Below are 13,930 nucleotides of genomic sequence, written 5' to 3'. Positions count from 1 at the left end.
CATATTATTTTTTGTTCTTTTCTTATATGTATGCTATATGTAAACTGAATGGGTTATAAACACCTACAAAGATAAATTAAAGAGTTGTTTTGTGGTAAGGATAATGTTTTGATACATCCGTATGAAACAAAATAAGAAATACGCTCTTCAGTTTATTAATTCCCATATCTTTACCCATTTGTTTCTATAAGTGGTAGTGTGCGGACATATCCTTGGATCCGTCATACGAGCATTGTTAAAAAATGCGTAATTCAACCTTACATTAAACATGTTATAAAAAGTTATTAGAAAGGCAAGATTAATTCATACATTTATGATGTCCATCCCCATCTGTTCATCATTTCACTCACGACTGAGATCCAGCATCAAGAGGTTTTGAGCAAACAAGAAGAATTTATGTGAACAATGGAGGAGTGATCCTGCATCGACATTGTCATAATCAAGACTACGCACAATGGAATTAATGTGAAGCAGCATGTAATACAAATTATGAATATTGACCTTGAATGTATTGATACTGAATGTCTGTTTGATATTGGTATCAGTTAAAGTTCACCCAGGATTGTGCACAGTTTCCCATAAATTACCTTAAAATTTCTTTCAACTATTCTTTCCAATCAATTTTTCCAATTATTCATACAATTATTAATCAACTTCCACCATCACCCCACATATCACTATTCAGCTACATGACTGTCAATATGTTTTTATCCAACATGATGCGGTGCACAAGCCACTGTGGCCACCCTGTGATGGACTGTACTATGTAGTTATCATGCAAGGCAAAACATTTGCCGCCAACATAATGGGCATACCAACAGCTATCACCAGCCTTTTGTGTAACCATCCTGCTGCACTCACCTTGGACACAACAAACAAATCTGTCACTCCACCACCTGTTGCAGGGCAAGCCACAACAGTCGTCAGAGTCCACCACCAGCAAACTAGCAACAACCAGTATGTGGCCTGTTATCACCCGATCTGGATTATGTGTAAAGTTCATCAAAAGTATTGGTGACACAAAGGGGGTGAATAGTGAAGTGTATGCAAGTTAGTGTGCGGTGTTGTGTATTGTGCAGTGCCTATGTGTAAGTGAAGGTTCCTGTGTAGATCATCTTTGGCTCAGCTAATGATCTATATCTACTCTTTGTTTTTGTTGATATATTATTCTGTTGATTTGTTTGTTCTTTTTCCTGATACGTTATTCTGTTGTTATTCTGTGGGGACACAAGCTCTATGGACTTCCGTCCCCAAGAATATCACTGCAAAAACAGTACCTCTGGACCTTGTGCAGAGTGTCCTGAGATGCCAAGTGTTTGAGTTGTATCTGTCCACATAATATGTATACATAAATATTGTGTATGTGAGTCAGTAACATAGACAGTCATCACACATCATGAACGTCACGTTCACTACCCAAATGATATGAACACGCAACCTTCAGACTGGTGACCCTGAGTTTTTTGACAACTGCACCATGTGACACGTTGCTCCACCTCCACCCGATGTGAGAATCCAACTCATTCAAAATCATGGTAGCCAGCAAACCCACTATTGTGTCCGTCAATAGACTGAAGCCAGCATGGACTTCGGCAGAGATGCCGGGGAACAATAGCGCCCCTTTGACCTCATGCCATGACACAACCGCCTTTTCCATCATAGGCAATGTCAAGCACTACCTTTCAGAAGATATCACAGTGTCTCTACATGACACGACGATTGTGGTATCTACCATGTACAAAAACTGACAGGTTGGCAAGAGCATGGTGTTGCCATCATTGTACCACTCCACACCGATATCACAGTCAGTCGATACAGCTTCACTGTTATCTGCGTTACCCAGGGATGGCATCCTACATGTGTCAGCCCCAGACCACAACACGGAAAACTGGACACAGGATCACGTACAACCACAGGCGGACGGCCTAACAATGGCACCTCTAGTACCACTACTCAGCCAGTACCGACGTCATGTACAGGCAGACCGCTGCGCCGACCAAGACTAGACAAGTACAACCTTGACAGCATCTCCCTGCGTGGACGCAAGCTCTATGGACTTCTATACCCAAGAATATCGCTGCAAAAACAGTTTTGAAATGAGTTTCTGAAACTTACTTGCAATCTTTTAAGCTACTTAACATAAATAAATTAATAACGTTTACACGAAAATCTTTTATTTATTTTGCATTAGCATGACATATTTGCTAAATAAAATGTCTTGTGGCTAGGGCCTCCCGTCGGGTAGACCACTCGCCTGGTGCAAGTCTTTTTAGTCGATGTATTTACTGAATGAACTATAAATCACATTTCAGGTTTCTGGAATCATTGTAGTTAATAATTGTGGGGATACAACAGCACTGAATTTGTGGTCCTCTTAACTTCTGCCAGTCGCTAATAATACCGGGTGATCAAAAAGTCGGTATAAATTTGAAAACTTAATAAACCATGGAACAATGTAGACAGAGAGGTAAAAAATTGACACACATGCTTGGAATGACATAGGGTTTTATTAGAACAAAAAAAAAAAAAAAAAAGTTCGCAAAATGTCCGACAGATGGCGCTGGACAGCAAAATGTCAGTGACTGCTACCGTGACAGGTCAGAGGTACGCCGATATATTACAGAATCGCATCATCCCAAGCCTGGCTGATAAACACCTGCTGGAACGTACGATGTTTATGCAGGATGGCGTTCCACCCCATATTGTTAGACGCGTGAAAGATCTCTTGTGCGCGTCGTTTGGTGATGATCGTGTGCTCAGCCGCCACTTTCGGCAGGCTTGGCGTCCCAGGTCCCCCGACCTCAGTCCGTGCGATTATTGGCTTTGGGGTTTCCTGAAGTCGCAAGTGTATCGTGATCGACCGACATCTCTAGGGATGCTGAAAGCAACATCCGACGCCAATGCCTCACCATAACTCCGGACATGCTTTGCAGTGCTGTTCACAACATTATTCCTTGACTACATCTATTGTTGAGAATGATGGTGGACATCACAGTCTTATGTTAGACTGTGGTGGACATATTGAGCATTTCCTGCAAAGAACATCATCTTTGCTTTGTCTTACTTTGTTATGCTATTACTGCTATTCTGATCAGATGAAGCGCCATCTGTCGGACATTTTTTGAACTTTTGCATTTTTGTGGGTCTAATAAAACCCCATGTCATTCCAAGCACGTGTGTCAATTTGTACCTCTCTCTCTGCATTAGTCCGTGATTTATTCAGTTTTCAAATTTGTACTGACTTTTTGATCACCCGGTAATATAGTAGCTTACAGCTTCTGTCATTTCCGACATGTATCGGAAATAAAACCTAAATACACGTGGTCGACGTACTTTTATTCTCTGTAAGTACCACACGAAACCATTATAGATCCGTTAAAAATGAAAAAAGTGCTTAATTTCTTGCATCCACATTGCTATACGGTACTTATTGCACGACGTGTCTCACAAATATCTGCTGTGTCCAGAAACTCACGAACCCCAGCGTGAAAGTTGGCGCGATAGCCTTAAGCCCGGTCCACACGCGACGATCTGTCTGCGCAGACATCGGCGCAGATGTCTGTACATGCAAAAGATCGCTGCAAATGTGGTGTGTTCACACGACACAAACCCCAATCTACTACTCGCCCGCCATCTGTCGGTGTAGAAAAGAAATATCAGTGGCAAGCGACTACGCTCCCCGAAAACGTCAAAATTTAATTCAGTTATTTTTAAAAATAGAAATGGAGGAAGTTCTGTTGTGGTCTGTGTTCGCAACTTGTGTTGCAAAAAACATTCAGACCAACCGCAGGAAACAGAGAAAGCGGTCAAAATGGTGCAGACAGTGGCTGCTAAAGCGAAAGCAGTTTTGTCACGTAAATTTACTGCGAGAGTTGCAGGGCGAACCTGTTTTGTTTTACATAACCTCGTGTTCCATTTCCTCGCACACTGGCACTCCAATTTCATCTTCAATTGTACTCCTGCTTGGTCTTGGCGTTTCTTGATCACTAAGAAAGCCAAGTAGATCAAAATACCATAACGTTGGCTGGTATACTTGATCTACTCCTACACCAGATCTTCTAGATTTCTGAACTTTGGATAACTCTTTTCGGTAAACAGTTCGCTGACAGACTAATTTACTTGACTTGCCTTCATGAACTCATCTTTCAGGAAAGCGTAAATAGCTTCACATGTGTTGGGTATTATTTCACTCAATGCTTGTTTCGATATTGCAGATGAAAATTCCAAATCATTGTAGCTCCTTCCTGTTGCTAGGAATCTTAATGTTACTGCCAGGCGTTCATGAGGAGAAATTTCCCTTCTCATGCAAGTATTTTTCTCATAATATGAGGGGTTACATGCTTTAAGAGATAATTATAAGTTTCGACATCCATCCGCAAATAATTTCGCCAGTTCGCAACGAAATTATTTTTTTATTACCGTTTCTCTGTTTGCCGAGGCGCCAACTGCCCGCAATTTTTCAATTAGAGCATTGTATGCTGTTGTCTTTTTGTCTCGGTCACTATATTCTTTACTTTTAATCTTCCACAAACATGGGTGGTTTCTGTATATTTCAATGAATTCACTTACAAACTCTCGAGAACACTGACGAGTATCAGCCATTTTAATGCTCTGTGCACACAAAAACAAACACTAGACTGAGCAAACAGCTGTTTCGCGCCAGATTTGCGACGATCTCCTGTCCACACGCTCCAACTTGTCTGCGCAGATGTGGTTTGAACCGACAGATTTGAGAGGTTTCGCTCAAACCTCCAACTCCAACTTCCAGGTTTGCACACACCTCAGGTTGGTGCAAATCTTCTGTTCACACGCAACGATCTGTCTGCACAGATGTGATGTGCGCAGACATTTGCGAAGACAGATCGTTGCGTGTGGACGGGCCTTTACTCGCAGCACTGAGCACAGTTTGTTGGGTGCTGGGTGGGGTGGTGTGAGGTTGGCTCTCCAGTGGGCCTACCTGACCGACAAGGAATATTAGTACCCGTGTAGGGGCCATTACTGTACGAAAATCTGGTCGCTTGCCACTGAAATTTCTTTTCTACATCGACAGACGGCGGGCGAGAAGTAGATTGCAACTTATGTAGTGTGAACCACATATGCAGCTATCTATTGCATGCACAGGCATTTGCACAGATATCGGCGCAAGCATGTCGTTGGGTATGGACGAGCCTTGCCAATTGCTAGTATATTCCCGTATCGATACACACTGAAAATGAAAGTATCGACCATGATATCGAGGAGTCGAGAATTGCTGGCTGCTGATAATTTCTACACCAATATCAAAACAAAAAGGTTAGGAGAATTAAGAGGAAGACGTATTCTTCGCGGAATCGGCAGTCACGCGACCTTCAAATTTCCGTAAGACACGCAGCTGAACAGCGAGTTCCTGAAGGAAATCGATTGAAGGTAAGTCAAGAAGTACTACTGAAGATAATCGTTTTCAGTCATTATTTATGAACTGTACCTGTTATATTACGACCCTATGAATACAAACATCTACATATACGCACTGAAATCATTGTGAAATGCTTGGCAGAGGGTACTTCCCACTGCACCAAGTGTTAGGGTTTCTTTCCGTTCCGTTCACGTACTGAGCGCTGGAAGAACGATTGTTTAAATGCCTAGGTGTGGTCTGTAACTAATTTAATATTGTCCTCACAATCCCTACGTGAGCGGTAAGTCTGAGGTTGTGTTATACTCCTAGAATCATCATTTAAAGCCGGTTCTTTAAACTATGTTAGTTGGCTTTCTCGAGACGGTTTACGGTTGTCTTCAAAAGGCTTGCAGTTCAGTTTCTTCAGCATCTCTGTGACACTCTCCCATGACTCAAACAAACCCCTGATCATTCATGCTATCCTTCTCTGTACACATTCAATATCCGTTGTTTGCGCTATTTGTTGCGTATCACATACACTTGAGCAATAGCCTATTCCAGAATGGGTCACACGAGTACTTTATAAGCAATCACCTTGTAGATTGATTGCATTTACCCAGTATTCTGCCAATAAACCGAAATCTACCACCTGCTTTACTGAGTCTATGAGATCATTCCATCTCATATCCCTGCAAAATGTTACAACCAAGTATATGTACTAACTGGCTGATTCCACCTCTTTGATATTGTAGGATACTACGTTTTTTCGTTTTGTGAAATGTACAGATTTACATTTCTGAACATTTAAATCAAGTTGCCAATCTTTGCACCACTTTAACATCTTATCAAGAGCTGACTGATATTTATGCAGCTTTTCACAAACAGCTCCTCATTATAAATGACTGCATCATGCACAAAACGTCTGAGGTTACTATTAATATTGTCTGCAAGATCATTAATATGCAATATGAACACAAAGGGTACCATCACACTTCCCTGGGCCGCACCTGAAGTTACTTCTACATCGGACGACTCTCCATCCAAGATAACATGCTGTGTCATCTAAACAAAAAATACTCAATCTAGCCACAAATTTCGGTAGATACCCCAGAGGATCATACATTTGACAATAAGCTTAGATTTTGTACTGTATCAAACTGCATCATCTCCAATGTCTTCATATAAAGATTTGAGGATGTCATGTGAGAACATGATCTGGTTTTTCAGAATGCATGCTGGTCGGCATGAAAGAGGTCATTTTATTCAAGATACCTAATTATATGTTAGCTCAGAGTGGGGATTAGAGAAGCGTCCGATTCCAACCGTCTGCTTTGACACATGACGTCACCAATATGGTGGGAACGACAATTCTTAACTCCAATATGGCGCCTATGACATCATTACATAAACAACAGCAAACACATCTCTCTCCAAAAATATAATCAAACTAACGGGACCAGCGCAGGAAATTAGGGGTTTTTGGGTGGGGACAAACTAAATATAAACACACCATGATCCCAAACCACACAAAACAGTGACATAAAAGCACCACAAAATTCCCAAATTTCACTACACTTACAATATCGACAGCAATCAGTCACTTCCCTTCACCTACATAGCTCAGCCGCAATTGTCAATATCACAAAATAAAAACCAACTACTCCAAAAATTATAATCATACCGCAACTATTGATACCACAAAACCAACACTTTAAACAACAAAAATTGGAATCAGACACTTCCCTGATCTACATAGGCCAACAGCAGCTCATGATACCAAAACACACATAGCTATGATCACGCATTGGAATTGATCACTTCCCGTGACCTACACGGCTTAAACACAAATGGCGATACCAAAAAAATTGAAATTGAGTACTAAGATACATAAATCAACCGCAAGTGCTAATACCAAAACAACCACCAACACATGCAGTAAATAACACCGACCCAAAAACACATTAAAACCCCACCAAACATCATAACACGCGAACAATAGACTCAAAAAAATGACTACTTACCATGAAAAAGTTTCAGCGCTACACACTAACCCCCAACTCTCATATTCTGCTTGTATACGCCACATTTCACTATCTCCATCACAAGCCCAAAAAGTTGCAGAAACTTAATGATGGACAACATGTCGTCCCCCATTTAAGCCCGCAGACGCGCACTATTAAATTCGGAAGTCATATCCATACCTAACAAGAGGCCACAAATTGAATTAAATGACTTACCATGCAACAAACATCAAACAACTCTGCAACAACAAAAACACAACGGAAACTTAATTCTTAACTCACTGAAACTAATTTCCTTTCTTCTATAACAGTCACGACTGATAAATGCACACTTCAGGCACTGACACCCAAATGAACCCAATACACCACGTAACACAAGGACCGTACACACACCACCAACTGCAACAAGACGACATCTTCAGACACAACACACTCGTAAACTAAACTCCGTGCCATCATGACATCACACAACACAACACCCTTACGTCACGGGTCAAAGCCGACGGGTGGGATTGGATTCCTCCGTTGTCGATCAGAATGTTCTAAGATTCTATAACAAATTGATGCCAAGGATTCTGGACGGTAGTTTTCTGGTCACTTCTACTACCCTTCTTGTAAAGGGATGTGACATGTGACCATTGTGTTCTTCCATGGTTTTTTTTGTTTGATGGATTTATGGCAGATTATAGTGAGAAGGGAGACACAAAATCAAGGGCATCCATACTTTGGGGAGGGGGGGAGGGCGGACAAAGGGGCTCAGCCCTCCCTCGCCACACCCCCTAGCTCTCAGTGAAAGGAAAAGTTATATTGTTAATTGGGTATTTTTCATTCATGTTGTTGTTTGAGTGGGCGAAGGGGACCAAACAGCGAGGTCATCGGTCCCATTTCATTCATGAAAATGGTTTAATCATCAGTGTTACTTGGATTTTTGACAGGCTTGGAACTGAAACTTTTGTATGACTACTTACAAGTCTGCATTAGCATTCCAAAATATTAAAAGTACTTCATACCTGCAGGTCAAGGTCCCGCCCTTCTGACTATCGTATGGCACCCTTGCATAAAATAGAAGATTGTTTGTCCTTCTTACAATATTTGCTTAAATATGCTTAGGCGCTTCTTATTAGCAGTTCGTTGTTACAGTAAACTGATTTATGCAGGTGATGTTAAGTATCCAGACACATGGATGACACAAAAACTGGAATTTAGGGTAGCAGAACAAAAGCAGGAATGCTGAACTCAGCTTTCAAATTTTACTTTACCAAAGAATATCGAGGAGTACTATCCTGGCTTATTCTGTTCACTACTGGAAAGATAGGTATTGTAGATATTAGTGCCAGTGGTGTTGAGGAACAGCTACAATTGTTGAAATTAAAAAAAGCCCGAAGACCTGATGAAGTCCCTGTCAGTTTCTGAGATTCTATACAAAATATGCAAGCCCACCCCTAACCCTTAAGCGTAATATACTGCAAATGACCTATCTCAAACAAAATGACCTTTTAAGCAGCCAGCATGAATTCCAAAACCACATGTATGTGTCGTGTTTAATCCAACTTGCAAGTTTCTAATGTTCAGCATGTAACGATGTTTACAACTTAATTTGAAATGTGAAAGTAAAATGACTCATTCCATGTCATTACAATATATCATGCAAAATTACTAATTATAACATCCTGAAAGCTAAGGATCAGGGCAACCAGATGGATGTAGTATTTCTTGATTTCCGAAAGCATTTTACTCATTAATACACCAACACTTATTAACAAAAATATATTCATATGGTGATTAAAACAAAATTTGTGATTGTATTTGAGAATTTCTTGGTTTGGAGAACTCAGATTCTTATCTTGGATGAAAGTTGTAGATAGATGTGGAAGTAACTACATGTGTGCTTGGGGAAGAAGTATATTGGACAGGATGATTAATCTGTGTGTTCTCTTAATTGCACAGAGTAAATCATAACGAACAAGTCAATACAAAGACTATCTATCAAAATTCCCTATCAATAATAGACAGTCTGCCAAGACTGAGTCGTCTTCCGTTTCTTGTGCCAGCTGCTTGTACAGGAGCTGATTTTGCCAAATCAGCCCCCCTCCCCACACTCTTTTAAAAAATAGCCAATTGTTCCAGGACTTGCCAGCTGTTGAAGGTGTTGCCAGTAGCAATGTAGAATTCCCAAAAACCTGCACAATAGTCTGTAGGTTGTCAGCAAAACCATATGTTGCACTGCTGCCACATATCCAGAAATTGGTGACAGACAGCTGATGAGACTACCTAACCTGAAAATTGCACCTCTAATTTGCCGTAAACACTCTTTGCAGTATTAATGACTGTTCCATATTTCTGTAGGCACTGAAAAACCTGCCACAAGTGGGTCACATGCTCATCAAATGTAGGTGAAAATGTGAGGATATTATCCATGTAACAGAACCCCGTGGCAACCCCATAGCACTTCATGCATAAAATACTTCCATGTCTGTGCAGTGTTTTTCAATCCAAAAGGTATGGATCTCTACTGCAAAAGCCTAAGAGGCATTATACACCTTCCAGCACTATCAGAATTTGCAAAAATGCTTTTGCACAATAGACCACACTATTAAAGCCAGTCTCGTGATGAACAGGGTAACAATCAGGAATCGTGTGGGCATTAGTGCACTATAGTCCCTATGAAATTCTCAGGAACCATCTTTCTTGCACACCATGTGCAGTGGGAATGCCCAAGAATTATCTGATCTAGTTACCCCACCTGCTTTCAACAACCCCTCAAACCCTACTTGTACCATCAGGAGCTTGTCTTGTGGAAGTCCCCCTCGGCTGAGCTGTAATGTTGGCCAGGTAATCTGCAGATATGTTGTGTTGTTGAGTGATCATATTTCCCATCGGTGGTGACCAGAGGTGAGCGCACTGGAAATTCTTTTAGTATGTGACCAAAAAGAATGTGATCATATACTGTAGTAATGGTTTCTGTCAGCCAAAAAACACTGATATCTGTGGACAGCATCACGTGTGACACACCCAGGTGGTTTCCACATATTTATACAGGATCATTTATCTCCTCATTTACCAGCACAGATAACACAGTTGACAGATTGGCACTGCAGTTCACTGTTATCAAATAGTGGCTCACAAAAGCTGGTGACAAATGAATCTGAGACCAAAAATCCACAACAATGATAGGTTCAAGAACATTTGTGACTTTTGGCATGTAGGTAAGAGAAGGGGCTGGTGCACTGGCAAGCTGCATCTCCTAAATGCCTGTGATACCAGCACCATTGGCGAGGAGTCTTCTCAAATATATGCAGATAATCTTTCTGGCATCCTGTCTGCTTGTGGCGATTCCACCTACTTTTAATTCACTCTCCGTTTGTTTCCTTGGTGTTGACGTACTGCATTGCTACACTGGCTGAAAAATGGGGTTTGTGGATTCTGACACTGACTACTTTAAACGATGTAGCCAACAGATACACAGTGACATTTTACACTACTTTAATTTCACTGTTCACAACGCCCCAGTAATATACAGTTATATGGCCAGTGCACTATTGTTTAACTTTCAATAAGCCTCATTAATGGTTTTAATAGTTTAGAGGCAAAACTCCACGTACTGCTGCAATAGTTTCTTGTTGAATATCTGTGAGCAGTAATACCTAACCACAAAGTTCACTGTTCTTGAAGAATAATTGGGTACATATGGAGCAGACACTGTCACTGTTTCTACACATGGCCTCATCGTTCAACACTTATTCCACAGTTAATTTGAAGCATTGTTGTTGTTCTAACCAGCAAAGGTTACTCATCTGAAACTCAGCTGTGGACCGACTTAGGCTGAATTATTTGTTTAAATCATGAAATTAACAAATATAGTTACGTAAGCAATACTTTTGACAAAACTGTTAATTACTTTGGAATTAATGAAGGGATGGTTTTGCTAACATGTTTTTTAATAGAGCTAAATAGATACTTAAAGATTACAGTACTTCGTCTTCCAAATGTTTACAATTATTACAGAATTTATACTTGTTTATATGTCAACAATAGAATTTAAGCTACGAAACAATTACTGATTTCACCCTATAATAAAGGATGCTAACCTAAAATAACCAAAATAAATTAAAAAATCAAATACATACATAAAACTAAACACAAAATTAGATCTGTTGTTATAATCTTTAAAACTGAGGGTCAACCTTTCTCTGTTATGAAAATGCAGATTATATTCATGTATGTTAATGGTAATTAATTAAAACTGAAAAAACAAATTAAAAGAGGCAGAGGTCAAAACAAGAGGGGAATTAAAATTATCCCAGCTTGCTTTGTCACATGCTGGTCAGGAGTGTGCTCATACTGGGGTTAGAAATGCACTGCTGTGACAATAACTTACAGGTTCAGGTTCACAATTTGGTCCTCTTAACTGTTCCAACCACTGCTCTTGAGTTGGTGCATCTGCACTTATCATATGTGTTGGGATGCTAGTGGTGGCACTTGCTGCTTCAGCATGCATTCCATGACCATTGTCTGTTGTACTCTCAATTTCAGCACTTACCTTAACATCAGGCAAGGTGTTCACTGCTGCATCAACCTTCTCTGCCAACACCTGCAACGACAAATCATGATGGTTGGTATGACTGTGCAGATACTAACTGGTAACTTACAAAGCCATGTGAATCCATCATGACTATAAAGGCAGCAGAGCAGGGCTACCTAAAGCACATAAAGCTTGCACCTTTTGAGATGGGGGATCTATTGCCTAACTGCTCGCCATTAAAACCTTTCTGCAGCCAAAGCTCTGGTGACAATGTGTAGCGTTGTTTGAGCGCCTCCTGTAGTGATTTGTAACAAAGGTGTAGTACATCTTCTATGAATTCTTCTATCACTGCTCCTTCCAAATGTGCAAACATGCTTCCATACTTGTCATTGTTGGGGCTCACCCAAATTGTTGGAAGGTGCACACTACATGCATTAATCACATAATGGACGATGAGGCTAGAATGGCGTTCATTTGACATGACCAAAACGAGTCGTAGAATACACATCTTGCCAATTTATGTTAGTGACTGTACGATGTGGCAAAGCTGGAGACAAGGATTTTTCCATTTTAAATGTAGTCTCTGGTGATTGCAATGTTCAGTTCTGAATATCCTCTTCAAGTAATTGCATGATGCTCACCACCATGGGCATTTTGTTGAAAAGAAGTAAGTTCCATATAAAACTGCAGCCAGAGTGATTAATTAATATATTCTTTTTGTTGCACACACCAACTTGTAACAAGTAAATATAAAGAATATCAAACAAAACTCTCTGTGGATAATAAAGAGTCTCTGCCAAATTAGCGATTCATCTTCTCTCGCTTGTGTCACCTAGTTGCACAGGAATTGAGGTCACCACATGTGTATATTCGGAGGGAAAAAGCTAGTCTGCTCTGTGTTCACAAAGGGATGACTGAGGGCTCCCTAGTTCTGGATACAGAATTCGGTCAACTTCAGCTGCTCATGTGTTGTGTTCGCCACTGCAGGCCTCAGTGATCTAATACAGAACCGTGCAAAGTGATTATTGTGTCACAAATTGATACATCTCTTGATGATTGTTGAAACGGTTCCTAGCCCATCACAGGCACCGCCAAATACTCTTTCCACTCCTTGTAAAAGGTCTAGGGTAAGGAGAGCAAAAATGAAGAGCTTGAGTCCGGGCCCTTAGGGCATTAATTGATGTGTGAGTGCAAGTGTAATGCCAACATTGCGTTGCATAAATGCGGCTTGCTCTCTCCATACCGCCCCTCACTTATTAGAAGTTAATGTTTGGGAGTCCGTGGGCAGTGTGTGCTGCCTCTGCCTTCCTCACTGGCCTCAGAATTCATTCATTTTCTTGTGAATGAACCCTGCTTTGTACTTTAGCCACTCTGTCGTCCTGGAGGTGTGGCACTGACCACTTTTCCATTGTGGTGTGGGTTGGCACCTTCTTGATGCCATTTTGTGGCACGTCACTGGTCAGTGCGCAGTCGATCCTTTAGGATGCCACAAAAAGCTTATATTGTTGAAAATGGTATTTATGTGTTTCTGGTTTCCCAGCCAACATATTTGCATATGGTAAAGGAATATATATGTTTTATCAAATTTATATGATTATAGTGAAGTGGTATTATGGAAAACAAACAACAGGGTGTCTAGGCAAACTTACAGAAGCTGGAGGGAGGAGTGTGATGTGTCATGCCAGTTCCTTAGTTAATGTACATATGAATTTTTATCGGTCTATAACAACTGCTTTCCCAAGAAACAATAAAGTATTCCACTAGTAACACATCCAAAAGCTCCTGGATGACCAAAGAAATCAAAATATCCCATGCGAGGAAAAGGCAGTTGTTTGAAATGGGAGTGATTACATATTACAAGAAATTCTACAGTGTCTCTGATTGTTGTTGTTGTTGTTGTTGTCGTCGTCGTCGTCTTTGGTCCAGAGACTGGTTTGATGGAGCTCTCCATGCTACTCTATCGTGTGCAAGCTTCTTCATCTCTGAGTAACTATTGTAACCTACATCCTTCTG

At 40.7% G+C, this 13,930-nt stretch overlaps 1 protein-coding gene across 1 annotated transcript in view; it reads left to right on the top strand.

The window, feature by feature from the left end:
* Positions 1-5,252: 5,252 nt before the first annotated feature.
* LOC124616738 (1,2-dihydroxy-3-keto-5-methylthiopentene dioxygenase) overlaps positions 5,253-13,930 on the top strand; it is a 59,809-nt gene continuing 51,131 nt past the window's right edge. Inside the window, exon 1 of the mRNA XM_047145107.1 lies at positions 5,253-5,406. The gene's annotated coding sequence lies outside the window, so the exon portion shown is untranslated. The remainder of the gene's footprint in view (positions 5,407-13,930) is intronic.

Source organism: Schistocerca americana, chromosome 1 (genome assembly GCF_021461395.2).
Source record: "Schistocerca americana isolate TAMUIC-IGC-003095 chromosome 1, iqSchAmer2.1, whole genome shotgun sequence".
In the NCBI taxonomy this organism is placed as follows: Eukaryota; Metazoa; Arthropoda; class Insecta; order Orthoptera; family Acrididae; genus Schistocerca; species Schistocerca americana.
Note: the sequence above shows the minus strand (reverse complement) of the source record. Positions and strands in the feature narration are given on the sequence as shown.